Genomic DNA, 19135 nt, shown 5'->3' with positions numbered 1-19135 from the left:
GGGGATGGCAGGGATTAGTACTGGAAGACAGGCAGGACAGACGCGGAGGGGGGATTAGACTAGGACACAGCAGGTAAATTTGGTAACGCAAGGTGGAGCCAGAAAGAGGAGACTAGTATACAGGTGTGGGGGAGGGGGGTGAAGGAATGCCACATGTTTGGTAGTGGTGGTGGTGGTGGTGGTAGTTATACATGACTACTTACTACTACTACTACTACTACTATTACTACTACTACTACCACCACTACTGCTCTGGTACTACTACTACTACTACTACTACTACTATCTAAACAATTCCCTGGACCACCACCACTAATCTACCACCACCATCACTCCCTTCAGCAGCAGCAGCATCAGCACCACCACCCCCACCACCACTAGTCCAAGCGCTCGTCCCATTTACTTCGTGGTGACGCGAGAGGAATGCCGGACTCTTCATTACCACGGCTACATTTGGAATATTTTTCAAGAACTTGGCTGTCGAATTCTGAAGGGTATTTCTGAGGGCAGTCGCGTGCCTTCCTTTTCTTGGCTCGATTCAGGGGCTCGGGAACCTTGAGAATCTTCAAGGGCCCAAGTGTGGAAGTTGAAGACTCGTTATAAGTGTGAGAAATGGGATTGTATTTATTTGTTATCATGGTTCAGGTAGGTCTTGAGAAAATTATGTTGAAGGTTTACGTACCAGTGCATGACGAAGTGATCGAGTTATGAGCGTATGACAAAAAATAATAAATAAAGAATAAAATGAAAAAAAAAAATGGAGCATAAAATAAAATACGATAAATAAATCAAATGAGCAAAATAAAATAAATGAAAAATAAAATAACAAAGCAATACCAAATAACGGCAAAAAAAAAAAAAAAAACAGTATTCTCTCCCGCAGCCCCTCGATGGATTTCAGCACTTCATACTGTTGTTCTTTTTCAACTAATCTCGATGATGGTATCAAGATTAAAATAACTCTTCTCGCCACACAATACGAGCATCAGCCTTCCACAGAGAATATCCTTTAATCCATATTCAATAGATGATTTGTTTTAACCCTTTCACTGTTATCTGGTACATATTTCCTTAATCACTGGGGCATTTTTCTTGTTCTACTTTTATCTCCAAATATTATAATGGCTACAAAATACAAAAATCTATCCCTTTTCATTCCCTTTCTTGTAGGTGGTTCTAAAGACTTCATATATTGCGTTTAGTGTTGTGAACTGTTGCATATCTCATTGAAAGGTTTAGTTAAGGCAAGATTTGTTGTACGAGAGACCACAGAGTGCAATGACAGCGTGTGAGGCGATACTTGTAGTTGGGGATAAGCTGCAGTCTAGGAGGTGGAGAAGAACGAAGGAAAATATTATACAGCTATATTCTCTTTTAATCCAAGATGTGGAAAGGAACGAAGAAACAGAAAAAAGTTATGTATGTTCACAATTTTAATTATTTAATCACTATATTCATTATTATCATCATTATCATCAGCCCATATAATTACACTGCAGGACAAAAAAACTCCCATAGTCTCCCACATTTATCTCTGCCACCTGCCCGTCTATTCTGGGTCGCCTCGACTAATCAAGGGATTAACAACACAATTTTATACAGTAGATTACCAACACATTTTTATATACCTGATCAGTAACGCATTTTATATATTCACGCTGCAGAAAAAAAAAATATATATATACCTAAACCAACGAGAAAACATAGATTACATAACTAACACTGAGCGTGTGTTTTGTCTCCCCGTCAAAAGGAGGGAATAATTTCATACACATCACGACCAGGGTCAGTAAGAAGACATGTGCCTTGGTCTCGCTGGGCCCCACACTCGCATATCCCGACCGGCCCTTGAGCACACACTCCTTCTGTGTCAAACAAATCTCGGAAGAACTCATTAATTTGTTCCAGACACGAGCGTCGGGGATCTCGCTTGGCCTTCCGCCACTCAAGTTTGTCTTGAATAAATAAACCGTGGAGGTAAACCAATTTCCACGACATTCAGTGATACGAGTTCGTGGACGAGGATGATTTTTTTCTTTCTCTGTACTAGTCTAGAACAACACAAGTTATAAAAAAGGCCCATTGTAAAAAAAAAAAAAAAAAAAAAGTAATCTAAAATACTCGTACAATGATGATTATCCAAATTATATCACATTTGAATCTTACACGGAAGAATCAATAACTCGCTACTGGTTCATGGATGGAGTGCTAGAAGATTAATTGAGTTTCGGTGCTACAACAACAAAGTTATATGGCGCCGACTAGGATTACGAGAAGCTGCCGTGAGCTGCGATGGAACTTTGAACCTTGAGGCCGCGAGTCTGACAGAGCCACAATCCCGCCGCCAGTCAATGACATAGTTGCCACAGTTCAGTGTTGCCATGAATACATTACATTACGTTACTTCAACCGTCATTCCGCGTCATCAAGTTACTAAGTAGTGTTCATCTCACGTAGTATAATCATGAATGTTCTACTTGATTAAATTATTATAGTTTCTCCTTATTTTTCATCTTCCTATGAATTGAGATCATTCAGTAAAGAACTTTAGAAATATTAGTGGACCTCAATTGATCATCTGTCTCTTTGGAATTCTTATAACTATGAGGAAATGGCGATTATATTGTTAATGTCCATCATATACAAACTGTGTTCATTCTAGAAGACTTCCCTCCATGTCATTAACAACATAATCTGACATAAGTAAGTACTAATGTCACCACAAGAATGAAACTGAGCTGTCTATACCATCCTTATGAAAAAAAAAAAAAAAAAAAAAAAAAAAAAAAAAATATATATATATATATATATATATATATATATATATATATATATATATATATATATATATATATATATATATATATATATATATATATATATATATATATATATATATATATATATATATATATATATATATATATAATACTTTCAGATATACACATTTGACACACACCCAAAAGACCACACAGGTTTACTCGGCATTTGGTAAGTTACAGAGCGGCCTTGCCTTCTCACGCGATGCTTAGGGAATGCAGCACCAGGACCAGTAATTGAAGCAACATCACAATGCTACCTCCAAAGTTAAGATCCATGCTGGTGACTAGCCAACTGAGTGATGACTTAACCAAGTGAGACTTCCAATGACTGAGCTAAGTCTTTGTGAAACACCTGGTAGTATTAGAGAGAGAAATTACTTCCTAACACATAAAATAATCAAGTTAATACCATTGTTTTCAAGATACACAGCATTCGGTGCAGTAATACCAGATTTCCAATGAATAAACTAAGTCTTTGTCAAACACCTGGAAGTACTGGAAAGAGGGATTATTCTTTAACACATACAGTAATAAAATGGATACCAGTGCCAGCAACATCCACAACATACGGTACTGTGATGCCAACACGTTATCAGATGAAGACTCCTTGTATCTTCCTCTGATCACCTGCATAGTAAAATTTCGACAGTCCCAAGACGTACTAAAATCAACAATAATATCGTGAACTATTACCTACACTCACCATACTGATATGCTCGAGTCTGCCCTTCGTGTTCATTAACCTAATTACAGGTATTGACAAGTGATCAGCGCGCCAGACTGCAACACCTCAGATCTCAGTAGTGGTGATGTGCAATACCCTCACCAGTGCCTCAGAAACACTTCACTATCGCAACACACACTGCTAGTAGGTCAATACCTCGCGCGATTGTCCATTAAATTAGTTTCGCCATGCAATAATGTTGATGACTTGCATCAGCGTTCGTGGCTTCCATGTGAAATGTGAGCAAACTGGATTCTGTAAGGCAGCACGCACGAGAGAGAGAGAGAGAGAGAGAGAGAGAGAGAGAGAGAGAGAGAGAGAGAGAGAGAGAGAGTGTGTGTGTGTGTGTGTGTGTGTGTGTGTGTGTGTGTGTGTGTGTGTGTGTGCGTGTTTGTGTGCGCGCGCCTTTCTCTCTTCTCCCTGCCATCTTTTCTTCGTCGTTCTTTTCCCTCTCTCCCAGCTCCCCCGTCTTCTTCCCATGTGCCAGAGGGAAAAATAAGTGACCACAGGTGCAGCAGGACCACACGTATCTGAGAGAGAGAGAGAGAGAGAGAGAGAGAGAGAGAGAGAGAGAGAGAGAGAGAGAGAGAGAGAGAGAGAGAGAGAGAGAGAGAGAGAGAGAGAGAGAGATACACCATATTTCGAACATAATGAACTTGGCAGTCTCATTAATCCCTATATTTAGCTCCAAGACATTGACAAGAAGACGCCCTGCGTAGTTCTAATAGCAGTGGTTGCAACAGCTACCTGGGCTCCACGGAATGCTCATTACCACAGCTTAATGAGTCCCGCAGAATGACGTAAGGCAGCTCCTAATTAGCGTAATACAGATGACTTGTGTACAGCTAGCTAAAGTTTCTCAGAATTTCTTTGTTGTTTTGTCTTTGCGAGTATTTGTCTTCGAGCGACAAAGTTTACTTGGAGTTTTAGCGGGACAGCAGACCAAGAGCGAGGCGGGGATATAGTTTGCGTAATTCCGTTACAAGCTATCAAAATAGAAAAGACACTTGATACTTTGCTATACTGGCTAGACAAGTGTTTGGATTACGATCATAAGAAAACTCGGGATGAAAGAGATGCTTTGCTGTATTGGCTAGACAAGTATGTGGATTGTCGTGATGAGAAAACAGGAAGAATCTAGAGATCTTTATTCCTCAAACGTTTCAACAGAGCCTTCTTCATTCTCCCCGAAGAATACTGTTTGTCGAAACGTTAGAGAAATAAGACCTGCTTCATCCTGTGAATTCTTATCACTACAATCCACACAAGTGATACTTTCTAAAGGCTATTTTCAGGTGCGTCCGAAACATTGAAATATTATCTACTTAAGCAAATTGATCCAGCCAGTTTTCGTACTATCACTGTGTCTCTTTAACTAATTTGAAATAATTCTGTTGTTTAAAGAGAAAACTGAGTAAACTCATCACCTATACCTGAAACCTGCAGCAGATTAATCCTGCTAGTCTTCATTTTCTCTCCCTCACTCATTCACAACAGTTATATCCTTGGACGCGTGGTAAAACCGTCAATATATCTGATACATGCAGCACATTGAACCAGCCCACCTTGTGTCTCATGCCTCGTATAATCCCGCGTTCATTCACAACAGTTACGTTCGCCAATGACATACGCACTTTGCCGCAGATGTCCCCCGCATTTGGCCGGCAGAGATGAATCGCCGGCCGCTACATTCAGCCTTTCATCCCCAGGAGACTCAGTCAATATACAGTGTTGGTTTGAAGATGACAGCCGCCCTATACAAACGACAGTCAAGACTCGGAATTTCGCCCCGGTGGAAAGGATATGATGCCAGATGTTGGACAATAAAACGGTGTTATATTTATGAGATAAAGCATTCCATGTCTGATGGAGGTTGTAAAGAAAATATCGTTGTAGATATACGCAGAAAAATTATACTAGAGATGGTAAAGAAAAAAATCGTTACAATGTACGCAATAAAAAATAAAATAATAAATAAAAAACGAAATTGAATCAGATGTCCAAATTTCCTTACAGCTTACGTAAAACAAACAAACAAACAAAAAACAGTAAGATACCAGCGTATCAAGAACAAATTTTAATCTTTAGGATATCCATAAAAAAAAAAAAAAGCGTAAAAAAGCACAAAACCCGAATCGTCATTTTTTGTTTTATTTCCGGAGCTGTAGTGTCACCCGCTGAGAACCTACCGCCACCCGCATACCCACGGCGCTGTTCCCCCTTAACCAGTACCTTTGATTTGTTGCTCCCACTCAGACTGTTCCTCCCAGTGCTCCGGTTCCTCTTCGTTATATTTCGTATTCGGCCTGCAGTAATCAAGATGTTTGCCAAGAGCCTCGGATATTGCGACTACGTGGAACAAGAAAAAGCGATAACCCAGAATTTAGGGTCTGATTTATTGAGAGAGAGAGAGAGAGAGAGAGAGAGAGAGAGAGAGAGAGAGAGAGAGAGAGAGAGAGAGAGAGAGAGAGAGAGAGAGATTGCAGTAGTAGTAGCAATAGTCACTTCTTTTGCTTCCATTTACCGCTAGAGGAAATATATATTCAGGTATATACATTAACAACTAATACCTTTATATGTACTGGCTTATATTACATCATACATCAGACAATACAACTTCAGATTAATTCGCCTGTGTGGCTAATCAGATTCAGTTCACGATTTGGAATACTCACACACAATTAATGAATGAATTTTACTAATATAATCCTCCCATACAATGGATAATTAAGCTGACTTTTCCCTTGAATATTTTGCAGCTCTCAACCAGTCATATCATAACACATACTGCAGAATACATGGGTCTTTCTCTTACTCTCTCACGCTCACACTCACCTCACCCCTCTTTCTTCCAACTGCTGTACAAGGAACCCTCTCCGGTACGGTAAATGTCGCGTTTTTCCCTCTCACAAGTTTTATCTCTTCTATTGTTACAGTGACATGAGATGACATCAGAGGGTGGGTGCTGTCCTCCCACACCCTGCAGAAGGAAGGTGTGGGAGGGATCAGTTATCAACACCAAAACACCTCCCTTTGAGTTAGGGAAGTGAGAGAAGAGAGGAAGAAATGCTCAAGTCACCAAATCATCATCTCTCCTTAAGTTATAGAATTGAGACAGAAAACATGTGGGAGGGGCTATTTAAGGTAATTTATCACCACTAATTCAACATCTTAGTCGTCACCAAGTCACCATCCCTTCCTTTTTAAGTTAGAGGAGAGAGAAAGGGAAGGTGTGGAAGAGGTCACTCAGTAAGTCATCACCTCTGTCACCATCTGTTCCTTTAAGTTCGAGGAGAGAGCGAAATAGTGAGAGGAAAGAAATGGTCAGGCCAGTGGATCTCACATTTCCAGGAGTTATTTGTGCAGGTGTGGCCATTAAGACGCCTCGCTGAGACAGGTGAGCCAATATCCATGCTGGCCTGCACTGGGACTCACTGCCACACGCTGCTCGGCCTCACTTGCATCCGAAGGCGACTTTATCCACTAGCAGGAAGAGAGAGAGGGGGATGAAAAAAAAAAAACTTCACCCTTTGACTAAGTGGCTTTTCATGTTACCGGGGATGAAAAAAGTGAATGAGTCCTTTGCGAAGCTTCCCCTCGTCTTGGAAGGTTCCTGTTTCCTTTGCCCTGTGTGTCTGCCCTGGTGCGGGGATGCGACTTTCTTACATCGAGGGAGGGAGCGAGGGCGTAGAGGAAGCGACATGGTGGATAGGGTGACGGTGGGGGGGAAGCGCAGGAGGAATGAAGGAGCAGAGGGAGGAAAGGAAAACACGAATGCTGATGGAAAAGTTTTTTGCGATGATAGCTATCTGTCGGTCTGTCTGTCTGTGTGTCTGTTTAAGGGAAGAGGAAGGGGGACAGAAAAGAAAGAACGGGAAGGAAAGAAAGAGGGAAGGGGAAACAAAAATGTTGATTGAGTTTTTGCAATGATGGCTATCTATCTGTCTGTCCCTTTTATGATTATGTATTCCTTTGAGTCTCTCTCTCTCTCTCTCTCTCTCTCTCTCTCTCTCTCTCTCTCTCTCTCTCTCTCTCTCTCCCTCTCCTGACCTCTCTTTCTCTGACTGCATTCTCTATAACTTTCACCGTTTCCTTTTTCGTGTCCAACATTTTCTGTATGTATATTTCTTAATGTCTTTCTGTTCTTAGTCAATATCAATGCTACACGTTTATTCTCGTTTCTTGTGTTTTCTTGCTTCGGGCTATTTTTGCCCTTCCTTCTTCTTCCCTTGTCTTCGTCATTTCCTCTCGCGTGTATCTTGTTTCTTTGTCTTTGTCTTAATCTTTTCTGTCTCTGCTTCTGTGCCTTTCCTCTTACGTAGTTTCACAGCTTTATTTTGTCAGTAGTCTATGTTCCTGCTGTCGTATCTCTCTCTGTTCTCATTCCCATAATTCATTACTTTTCCCTTATTTTCCGACTGTCTCTGTCTTTTTCTCTCTCCCCTCACACACCAACGTACTGTCCCGTATCCTGCTGTCCTACCTCTTTCTCGGTTTTCATTCCTATTTTTCATTACTTTCCCTTATTTTCTGTCTGCTTCGCTCGCTGTCTCTCTTTCCTCACACCCCCGAACTGTTCCGTGCAGACCTCTCACGCTTTTCATTCCTATTCATTGATTTTCCCTTATTTTTTATCTATGTCTTTCCAATCACACCCACGTACTGTCTCCGTGTAGGCTTCTCTCTCTCTCTCTCTTTCTCTCTCTCTCTCTCACTCAAGCCCTGTATCACGTAATATCATGGGCTGTAAAAATGCCACTACAACCAGAAGAAGGGGGAGGGGACCACGCTGATTGATCGATGGGTCCGCGGGGGTGCATGAGGCGGGCGAGGGTAGGAATCGCTGGCGTAGTTGCGTCGTACCGTGACCGCAGCGTAACTAGTTTCCTGGTTCCTTTCGTATCCATTTGTTCTATTCTTAATAATTGTTTATTTCGCCTGATTAATTTCTGGGGTTAAGTTGAGTTTATATTTTGTGTCAGGTCTGCAGGTTTTCCTTTGTTTTCTTATGTGTTCCATCGCTGCCACATATTACTTAGTGCTGGTGGTTATGAAGAGACTTTTAGCTTTCATCTCCTCTATTCGGAATTGTTCTTCGGTAATATTAATTTCTGGGGTTAAGCTGAGTTTAAAATTTGTGTTAGGTCTCTCATTTCCTTTGCTGGTCTTCCTTTGTTTCTTTATGTGTCCTACCGCTGCCACCAATTATGAGTTGGTCGTTATGGAGCGTCTCTTGTGGTGTCTTTACAAAGTATTGGAAATATGCATAGAAATTTTTCCTTGAATATATTGTAAAAGCATCAAAGAAGATTTTAAGTTACTCCCAACACATAATTGGTGGCAGGAGAAAGATACGCATGAAAACAAGAGAAGCCAGCAAGGGGGTACAAGAAGGCTGGCACATGGGTGTCATTAATTTTCTTCTACACGCCAAGGAGGTGAAAAAGGGGACAACATAGGAAATTCTTTCAGTTTGCTATTCCCTAGTTTGCAATTATACCAAAAAGTTCCCAAAAGTTGTCTAATTAAGTTCTGTTGGCCTGTTAAAGGAAAAAAAAAAAGTGTGATTCGTTGACCAATAAAAATGGTGAACTAAAATAAATATAAAAATATATTCATTGTAACCTGTAGACTGTATAAGGAACAATCACGCATTTTAAAACTTTTCTGGACAAGAGTGTCTGAAGTGATTCCAAGTGAACAGTGAAGCGAACTAGTGATTGCTACGCTTAAATGCCTTAGGTTTTCGTAAGAACTAGGTAACAATCAGTCAGGTTTTCACGAGTGTTTTCTTTCTAATGATGGCTTAAAATCTTTATTAAACTACCACTCGAATCCTGAAGACATCCTTTTAAATTCTAGTAGCTTTCACTGCAGCCCGTTAAAAGTCGATACAAGTATTTAAATATAAGAATCCGGTCCCACACAACACATGAATCTCTCTTTCTCTGTCATAACTCACACCAACGCTATACGAGGGGCAACAAGTATATGCAAACAACTCGCTGCCTCGGACCAAACACCACTACGGCATCACCATAAAGCGTCGGTACATGGCCCGGAACAGTGGCAGGGAGACTCTAAACATGTGCAGGCCTCACCAGCACAGCCTCAGTGTAAGCATGTCCACTCCACGTAGCCGACACGTGTGGGCGAAGGATATTACCCATTTATACGTAGTGCGGGAGTACATTGTGAGGCGATATGTCTCCATCGCACGACAAGGCTACGTCCGCTACTCCCCCCACCAACCCCATGCTCCTTGTTGCACGAGGATGCTGACACACGCATACGCACAGACAGACAGACAGAAGGATAGAAGTACAGACACAAACACACACACACGCACACACACACACGCACACACACAGAGACAGATATACAGAAGGACACACACACATACATTCACACACACACACACACACACACACACACACACACACAAAGAGAGAGAGAGAGAGAGAGAGAGAGAGAGAGAGAGAGAGAGAGAGAGAGAGAGAGAGAGAGAGAGAGAGAGAGAGAGAGAGAGAGAGAGAGAGAGAGCACTATTAATTTTAACTCCTATGTTTATCCGAAGAAAAGAAATTACACATAGCCTTAGTCATTACGTGGTGCCTTTGCTGGCAACATGAAGTAATTACTTAGTGAATGTCAAAAGTCGATTTACTCGTAGTCACATGAGCAGGTAGGGCCGGGGCGAGGCTGGAATGTCACAGGGTGCAGGAGGAAGCAACAATGAAGGCTGTGGACGGGTTGGCTGGCAGCGAGCGGCGCGGCGGCTGCGGCAACTCACACATACCAGGTGAGGAAAAGAGCCAACTTTCGGGTTAAACGACCAGCTTTAAAAAGTTCTGCCAATCTCCTCGTAACCCAGTTTCACTTGATTAATTTTCCCCTCCTTTCCAGGATAGCCGTCTCTTATTTTCTCTTCATGAGTGTGCATTCACAGTTTTTTTTATGCTCGTTTTCATTCTTTGCTACAGCCCCCATTCGTCTCCATCTGAGTGGCAAAAAAAAAAAAAAACTTCCCCCAGTTCTATACTTCCGAGAGCGTAGCACATTCAAGTCTTCTCTCCCTCATCGATGGACCTAAATTTTGAAAATGTTAGAAAGGAGAATGAAGTGTTTTGACTTTTTGTGAACTATCAAAATTAATTATCCATTTTAAAAGAATCCTTGCTTGGGAAATTCTTTACTGTCGTCATGGTGTGTGTGTGTGTTTGTGTGTGTGTGTGTGTGTGTGTGTGTGTGTGTGTGTGTGTGTGTGTGTGTGTGTGTGTGTGTGTGTGTGTGTGTGTGTTCTCTCTCAGACTGAAAGATTCTTTGTTTAAGTCCTAGTTTTTGTCCAGTCATGCATTTTAATAAGACCATCAAAAAATTTAAATTCCTTCCTGATCAGCGGCCCAAAAATCAAAGTGTAAGAGATACGAACCCTCAAGCGTGCATCAATATTCGGGAATCAAGAAGCCAAATCTTTCCTTAAGTGAGTGCAGGCGCATCTCACTATTTTAAGATATTATGATATTGTAAAGACGAGCGAAGTGGGTCTCCACCAAACCCTGACCACATGACAAGACCAGCCATGAACTAGCCAGACGTAAACCTTGAAAAGCGAGTTATACAAACAAGGGATATTGGTAGTTACTCGATTATACTTGTTAGCGATACACACACAACACAGGCTGAGTGAAAGGCGGACACGGAGGTAGAAGCGCGAGCGCGCGCGCACACACACACACACACACACACACACACACACACACACACACACACACACACACACACACATTCAAAGCACTATCACAACTGGCCCGAACAAAGCGCAGCAAATTCACGAGTATTTACAGGTGACGAAATGTCCGGGTGAAAAAAGTGCCAGGTTACAATTTGTCCGGTGATAAGTTGTTGGGGGATGAAATGTCAGGTGACGAAATTGTTCACGCACGCACGCACGCACATACGCACTCACCCCCTCACACCCGCACACACACACGCACACACACAAGCACACACGTTATGATCCAAAAATACCAAGAATAGGTTGATAATCAATTCGACAGATATCAATACAAAAATAATGTCAATTGCTCTCTCTGGTAGTGGCGTTGAGCGAGATAATGCTGCAGTGCGAGGTGCGACAGGCGATATTACTGCAGCTTTTTTGCCGGGATGTGTGGCGATTTGCCTGCCACGGCGAGTCAGGCAGGTACACGTCACTCAGCTGCTGACACTGGAGGGAAGCAATATGCAACACGACAGCACGCGATTCTACTTTACAGGATGTGAACAAAACACTGCAGAGGTAGGCTGAACAAAATATTGCAGAAGCAGGCTGGAATGAAATAGTGCAGCGGCAGGCTGAACAAAATATTGGAGAAGCAGGCTGGATTGAAACAGTGCAAAAGCAGACTGAAAGAAAATATTACAGAAACAGGCTGGAATAAAAATAAGGAGAAGTAAGCTGTAACAAAATATTACAGATGCAGAATGGAACAAAATATTACAGAAGCAGGCTGGAACTCCCTGACTGCTTTTGCATTTTCTCCTACCTTTGACTTGAACCGTTTCAAGAAGGAAGTTTCAAGACGTTTCTCAATCTTTTATAATCCTTTTCTAACTATACTCTTGAAGGACTAGAACATACAAAAATAATAGTGGGCCTTTTTTTATGTTTTTTTGTTGCGTAAGCCTGAGTCCCTCTTACAAAAGACACTTCAGTTTATATTTAATCGAGAAAACAATGCCCTCGTCCAATGTGCTGACGGTACAACCACCACAACCGCACAGACAAAGAATAATAAAAAAAAAGAATAAATAAAAAAAAAAAAATAAATGAACGCTCGAATATAAAAGAAAATGCTAACCATAACAGAAGATCACCAAGACAATATACGATTCTACGTAACTCCTGCATTATCATTACTTGGTAGAGAAGATCTCGTTTACCGCCACATCGGGCCGCTTCCCACGCTAAAGTTTAGTCTAAAGGGGAAGAGGCTCATGGGAAGGTCCTACACAACACGACTGGCGGCCCTACCAGCCACACCAACTACAGCTTCTGCTTCTGCTGTTTGGAGTCAAGGGATTAGATTCGGCAGCGCATTGTGGCATCTGGGGATTGTTCTGAGAAGCATCAAAGCCTTCCTGCCACGACACTGGACATTAACAATTCACGAAGCCATGCAGCATTATTAATTCCGGACAACACATTGTACACTTACATTACTGGGGCATCGTCACGTGTTTGTCCCAGTGCACACGTCTGGGTTTGCTCGTCGGGATCTCCTAACAGAAGACACGATATTTACAGTTATTTTCAAAGTACGTTACTGCACAACGTTCATCCTCTGGACGAAGAAAGTAACATTCTCTCTCTCTCTCTCTCTCTCTCTCTCTCTCTCTCTCTCTCTCTCTCTCTCTCTCTCTCTCTCTCTCTCTCCTAAAACAAATAGCATTATCAACGTGTTTTATCCCCCTCTCTGCCTCTACATATATGCACCACATCCAGCGTTTACACATCCTGGCCTCTCGGCAAACATCTTGATTACTCCGGATCGAGTTAAAACATTACGAAACGTCGAGACAACGAGTGAGCGAGGCGAGGGAGTCGTCTGAGTGGAAACAGCAAACTCAGAGGCGTGGGTGGGCGGCAATGCTGGCAGGGGCGTGAGGATGCGGGCGGCCGGCGGGGATGGGAAACGGGAGGGGGCTGAGTGTGACACCTTAATTCTCAAAATGAACACAACGCCAATTTCTCTTTTCGTTTTTCTTATACTGAGTGCTTTTCATTTTGATTTTGTTGATATACATTTTTTTCTATGTATAAATGGCAAAGGTTTGGTTTTCCTTCCCACATGTCAATGTTTTTAGCGTTGTATCACGGACTAAAATCTTTGCTCCTAAAACCTACTTTTTTCCCGCAGACAAAAAATTGATACTGGATTAGGATGATTTTATCTTGCCGTTTTCTGTTCTTCCATAGGCTCGGGTGGGGGAACTGTGATACTCGTGTAAATATTGGGCGACTGTCATCTTCAAACCGACAGTGGCGCGTTGATAATGTCCCTTGGGGGTGAAAGTTTGTATGTTCTCGTGAGCGATTCTTGTCAGCGATTCCCTTCTATCGAGGACACACGCCACACATCTGGTAGACACGCACATCCAGGCAAAGAACACGGACTGACGTGATGAAGGTGAGCACGGAGGTTGGAAAAAGACTGATTAATCCACCGTCTGCCTTAAGATACACCAAGCCACACAACCGTAACTGTTATGAGAGCTGAGAGTGGAATGTTTTATTCACTAGTTCATTTAATCGCCCTCTTGATGAATAATAACATAAGCAGGTGTTTGCTAGTCTGTTTATGTATTGTATCAGTGGAGTGTGCTAGATGACATACTGAGCTTCGACTTCTTAGTAGCAATAAGGCGTTATGATATCTTTTTAGGCTTGATATTTATTCTAGGTCTTCAATATAATGTCCATGTTAGTACGTCTTATTGCTAAAGATCCAGTACACTAACCTGTACACTGCATCGTTAATGCATCCTCAATGAAGCTGTACAGCGCATTTTCGATTAACAATAAATTTTCGTAGAAGTGAAGTAAGAGTGAAGATCAGAGAAGCTTTTAAGTTTAGGAAGATCAGGCTGTCTCATGGGGCCATTTTCTGAAACATATCGCTGCCTTTCAACAGGCTCTACTCTAGTGGAGGTTATTAAACTTTTCAAGAGTGTTCTCAAGGTCTTGTGATATTCTAAGGAGGATTCTACATCATCAGAGGGAGGTAAGTGATGAAGGTCCTGACTAACCATCTCCATGGTTATTGTGGTCTTTATGAGAGCCAAAAACGTTTCAAAATACGTCTTTAGATTCATTAAGCTGCCAGAGATAGGCAACACTGTGTCGCGCTTAAATGTGGAGGTGAACTGCTACTCTTACTTGTGTGGCTGGTTACGTGTCAATGTCTTGTTTTACGTCATCGTCGGGAAGGCACTGTACATAGGGAGTATAGCGGCAGCGAGGTTCAAAGTTATTTTTACTTTTCCCTTTTCGATCCGCGATGTCGAGAGAGAGGCCACCGGAGGGAGACCATTGGGAAAACTTCCACAAGAATATATTGGCATTTTGACATACACACACCTCCAGCATAACCGAGTCCATATGTACAAAATTGGGCCTGTGTTTTTGAAAGGCTGTGCACTCTCGTAAGGACTATTTGTAAATGTCACACGGATGATCGGTCGGATTCTGGTGGATCTTTGCCCCCATTGTTACTGCCAAAGTCCTTGTTAAACTATCACGAAAACATTATTGAAAAATCTCAACAGCCTCCAGTAAAGCTTGTTAAAAGTAATTGAGATAAGAGGATGAAAGTTCTGAGGATAAGGTACCCCGGTAGTAAAGATACACGAAGTTTTGAAGTTAACAAGAGAAAGGGAGTTGCCTTGATATGCGGGAGCCAAGCGTCGCACTGAGTATGTCACAGACGGGTCACTGGAAGAGGAGCTGGTGGGTGACGCCTGTTTGATAGAGAACATCGAAGGAAAACGTGGCAAATCTATGTGTGGATGACCTCAGTGTTGAAGGAATCCGGTGTTTTTTTTTTTTTTCCATGAGGGTCTCTGGCCAAGGACAACAAATTCTGAAAGAAAAAAAAAATCAAGGTTCCAGTCTCTAAAGAGTATATTCTGTAACCAAGTGCAAAGTTACATTGACAAGTGTCTTGAGGTACAGTATGTGTGTGTGTGTGTGTGTGTGTGTGTGTGTGTGTGTGTGTGTGTGAACGACGGTAGCAAGGGTAATATTTGTTGATGGGAGGAATACAGGAATACAGGAGCTACTCACTACGCAAAGTTTCTCCCTTGCTGACACATGTTCACAGTCTTCTGCTGCATCGCACAAACTTGTACAGTCTAGATTCACAACAAGTCAGTAACTGGCGACGTCTCTGCATCTCAAGTCCTTCGAGTTTCGACAGATGACGCCACTGTTCATTTCAGATGAACGTTGATACTCGTGTCAATCTCTCGTAGAGCATCTTCGAATATTCTGCCTCTTCGTTCAATTCCCGCAAGGTCTCATCACCTGTTGTTGGTCTGCGTTCAGGACTGAGTGCGGGAGAGTGTGCGGGTAACATTGTGTACTGTGCTGAGCTTCCTTCTCGGTCCTGAAGTATCAACGAGGGGTGTATAATTCACACTATCACTACTGTGTAGTGAAACTTCTATTCCTGAAATCCATCATTAATAATTTCTCTCCCCTCCGTTCTAATTATTTTCATTGGTGATTTTTTGTTCCCAGTATAAAATGATGCATTTATATATTTTTCAATAGTTATTTATTAAAAGTAGAGTGCGTGATATTTACTATTCAGGGCTGCAGTGAGTTATATTTAGTACACTCTTTATATATATATATATATATATATATATATATATATATATATATATATATATATATATATATATATATATATATATATATATATATATATATATATATATATATATATATATATATATATATATATATGAAATGGGAAGTATAAGGGAAAGATACTGAGTAAAAACAGCGATAACATCAGATTACCATTATACTAGTGAAACACCTTTTCAATCGTGAGTGAGTGTGGCCAGGACAACGACGACTGCCTCAATATGCTCACAGCAAAGCCTGCCAAGAACTGATCAAACATGCAAGATATAAAATATGTTTTCCTGGAAATAAAGTTTTTTTTCCTGATTTTGACAAGACAAATATGGGTTCTTTCAATGTTTTACGATCACATAAATGAGGCGTGACAATGAAGTGGTGAAGCCTCGAAGCGTCCTTGCCGTGGTGATGGTGGTGATGGTGGTGACGATGGCTGTGATAGTGGGGATGGTGGTAGTGATGATGACGCTGGTGTAGGCTTTATATGCTCATACATCTTCAGTTATGTCCTCGTAAATCATATTACGTTAATTTATAATCATGTGCCAACTCGCCAAACGGTGTAGTTTATTCTTCATTGGCACGATACCTTTTACTTCTTGTCCTTGGACGTGTATGTTGTCACACTGTTGTGCTTAGACGTATGAATCGCAGAGGTTTTGGAAATGTGTCACCGTGACCTGGGTTCTGTTTGCCGTCTTCGATCAGAGGACAAAATAAAATGCCTGCAGATCACCGAACATGCATCACATTTTCACATGCATTATTTGTTTGGCTAAGCTACTAACCACTACTTCATAACCTATGAGGTGTTACTTCAGTATGCAGCGGAAAGTTCGGAATGTGCTGAGGCCGTAGTGACAATGGTGGTGGTGGTGGTGGTGGTGGTGATACTATGAAGGGAAAGGCGCGTCGTAAATAGTTAACTTGTGATGGTGATAGTGGTGGTGGAGAGATTTTAACAGTGGCAATGGTACTGACAAGACATCCTTAGTATTGGTGCCATTTAGTGATGGTAGTGGTGGTGATGGTGTTAGTATTGTGGGGGTAATAGAGAAGAAAATTTAGTATTGCCAACAGCATAGTTATCGTAGCGGTGGTGATGGTGTCGGTAGTTCAGTAGTGGTGATGGCATAATATTCGTAATAATTAATGTAATTGTAATTAACACTAGTAATGTGGGGGTGTTGATGGTGATGGTACTTCGATATTTTAGGTGTGGTATATTAGTAGTATTAGTGGTGATGGTGGACACAGGATACTGAAGATGGTCGTGATTAATGTTTGTCATTTTCATGGTTGAGGCATTCTTGTGGCCTTGCCCTTGACTCTGTGGTAAAACTCATAAGCAACAGGCCTTGACCAACGAGGGGGAGCAGCAACCAGCGAGGCCTGCGGGTCGTGCGGGGAACTAAAAGAGCATCACGTGTGCATAAAGAATCCACGAAAAGCAAAATCTGGTGGCGGCGGCAAGTAAACTTTATCAGTAAATCGAGTCTCTCCGCCAGCAAGCGTTCAAAACTTTAGGTAAAATGTGAGTAATATAGATTCGAGGGTCGGTCGGTTTTCTGTGGCCATGACTCGGGCAGGTGACCTCGTGGGAACTCTATCGGAAAACTGCCATGTGGGACGATACGTTAAAAAAGGAAAAAGGCATGCGAGTTTTGGGATCAAGGCATGGGTTATTTTGGATATGGACGGAATTTTCTCTTAGCCTTCAGTCCGGCCACGAGTGATATAGCACCAAAAAGTAAATGATAGATTTGGCGTCACCACAACTAACAGATATTCCTTCCCATAGTTTCAATTTTTCAGTTTAGTTACACGTGACAAATCGAAATAGAAAAAAAAAAAAACTTGATTATATTACAGATGATAAGTGAAAGACGTACAAGTTTCTGAATTCCAATGGTTACGGAGATGAAATATTTTGTCCTCATAAGCTGATAATCCGGACTTAAGAGCTGCCTGGTTTCTTTCATGACGTTGTATTTTGAGGAATATATGGAGGAAAAGGGATGGAAGGTGTTCATATAGGAGAGAGAGAGAGAGAGAGAGAGAGAGAGAGAGAGAGAGAGAGAGAATGAATCCTTAAGCACCCTCACTGTATAACTCTCTTACAGAAACATTACTTTTCATTACCATACATACTACCACTCATATATTACATCAACACATTATGAGGAGTAGCGTATGTACACAGTTCTTCACCACTACCACCACCACCACCACTACTCCTATGTACGTAAGCACCACCATAACCATAACGGCAAATGTTGTTATAAATCACCACTGCCGGATGTAAATTCCTCATCCATCACTGTATATCATTGCTGTGTGCTTCTCCAGCGTCACCTCAACCTCATTGCATGCCACCTCGGTAACTAAAGCTCAGTTCTTTGATATCCCAGCTCCAAAATGCTGTGGGATTATTTGTTATGTAATGGGACTTTTTTTGTTGACTGGGATTTTTTTTCAGACTGGCCTTTTTCTTATTATTTATTTATTTATTTTTCTGATAGTGGGCCTTTTTTTTTTTAGGAGTGAGGCCTTACTTTAATACTGGATTTTTGTTCTGTCATTTTTTCCTGATTGGCCTTTTTTTTTTTTAGTCAGTGGGCCATTTTTTACTTTTTCTGATTTATCTTTTTTTTCCTGATAGTGAGCCTTTTTCCGTATTTTGTATCGCCTCTTGCAAAAAAAAAAAAAAAAAGAATAAAAAAAAAGAAATCTAACCTAGTAGAGTTTTTGCCACTAAACTTCCCAACATTATGTTTTGAATGCTTTTTTTTTTTTTTTTTTAAGAGATTCTTCTTTGTGTTCATATAACATCCTTCACATAAAAGCTTCAAATGTTATGTTGAGAGAAATTAACTTTTCTGAAATTTTTTGTAAATTTTTTCTATGGCGTAGCTCTTTTAAGACTTAGTAAATGAAAAATGCTCATCTACAAAATATCTTGGAATATCACACATGTGTCTCTGATATAAAATGAGAAAATATTCGTAGGATAAAAAAAAAAAAAAAAACTGACAAACGGAATTCCTACAAAACTAAATCCGGTGCTCAAAATAATGAAAGAAATCCTAAAAAAACAAAAAAACAAAAAAAACAATTCATTGTTACCGGAATCTCCTCGCGTAAGTTTGGAAG

The sequence above is a fragment of the Scylla paramamosain genome, chromosome 14 (genome assembly GCF_035594125.1).
Source record: "Scylla paramamosain isolate STU-SP2022 chromosome 14, ASM3559412v1, whole genome shotgun sequence".
In the NCBI taxonomy this organism is placed as follows: Eukaryota; Metazoa; Arthropoda; class Malacostraca; order Decapoda; family Portunidae; genus Scylla; species Scylla paramamosain.
Note: the sequence above shows the minus strand (reverse complement) of the source record.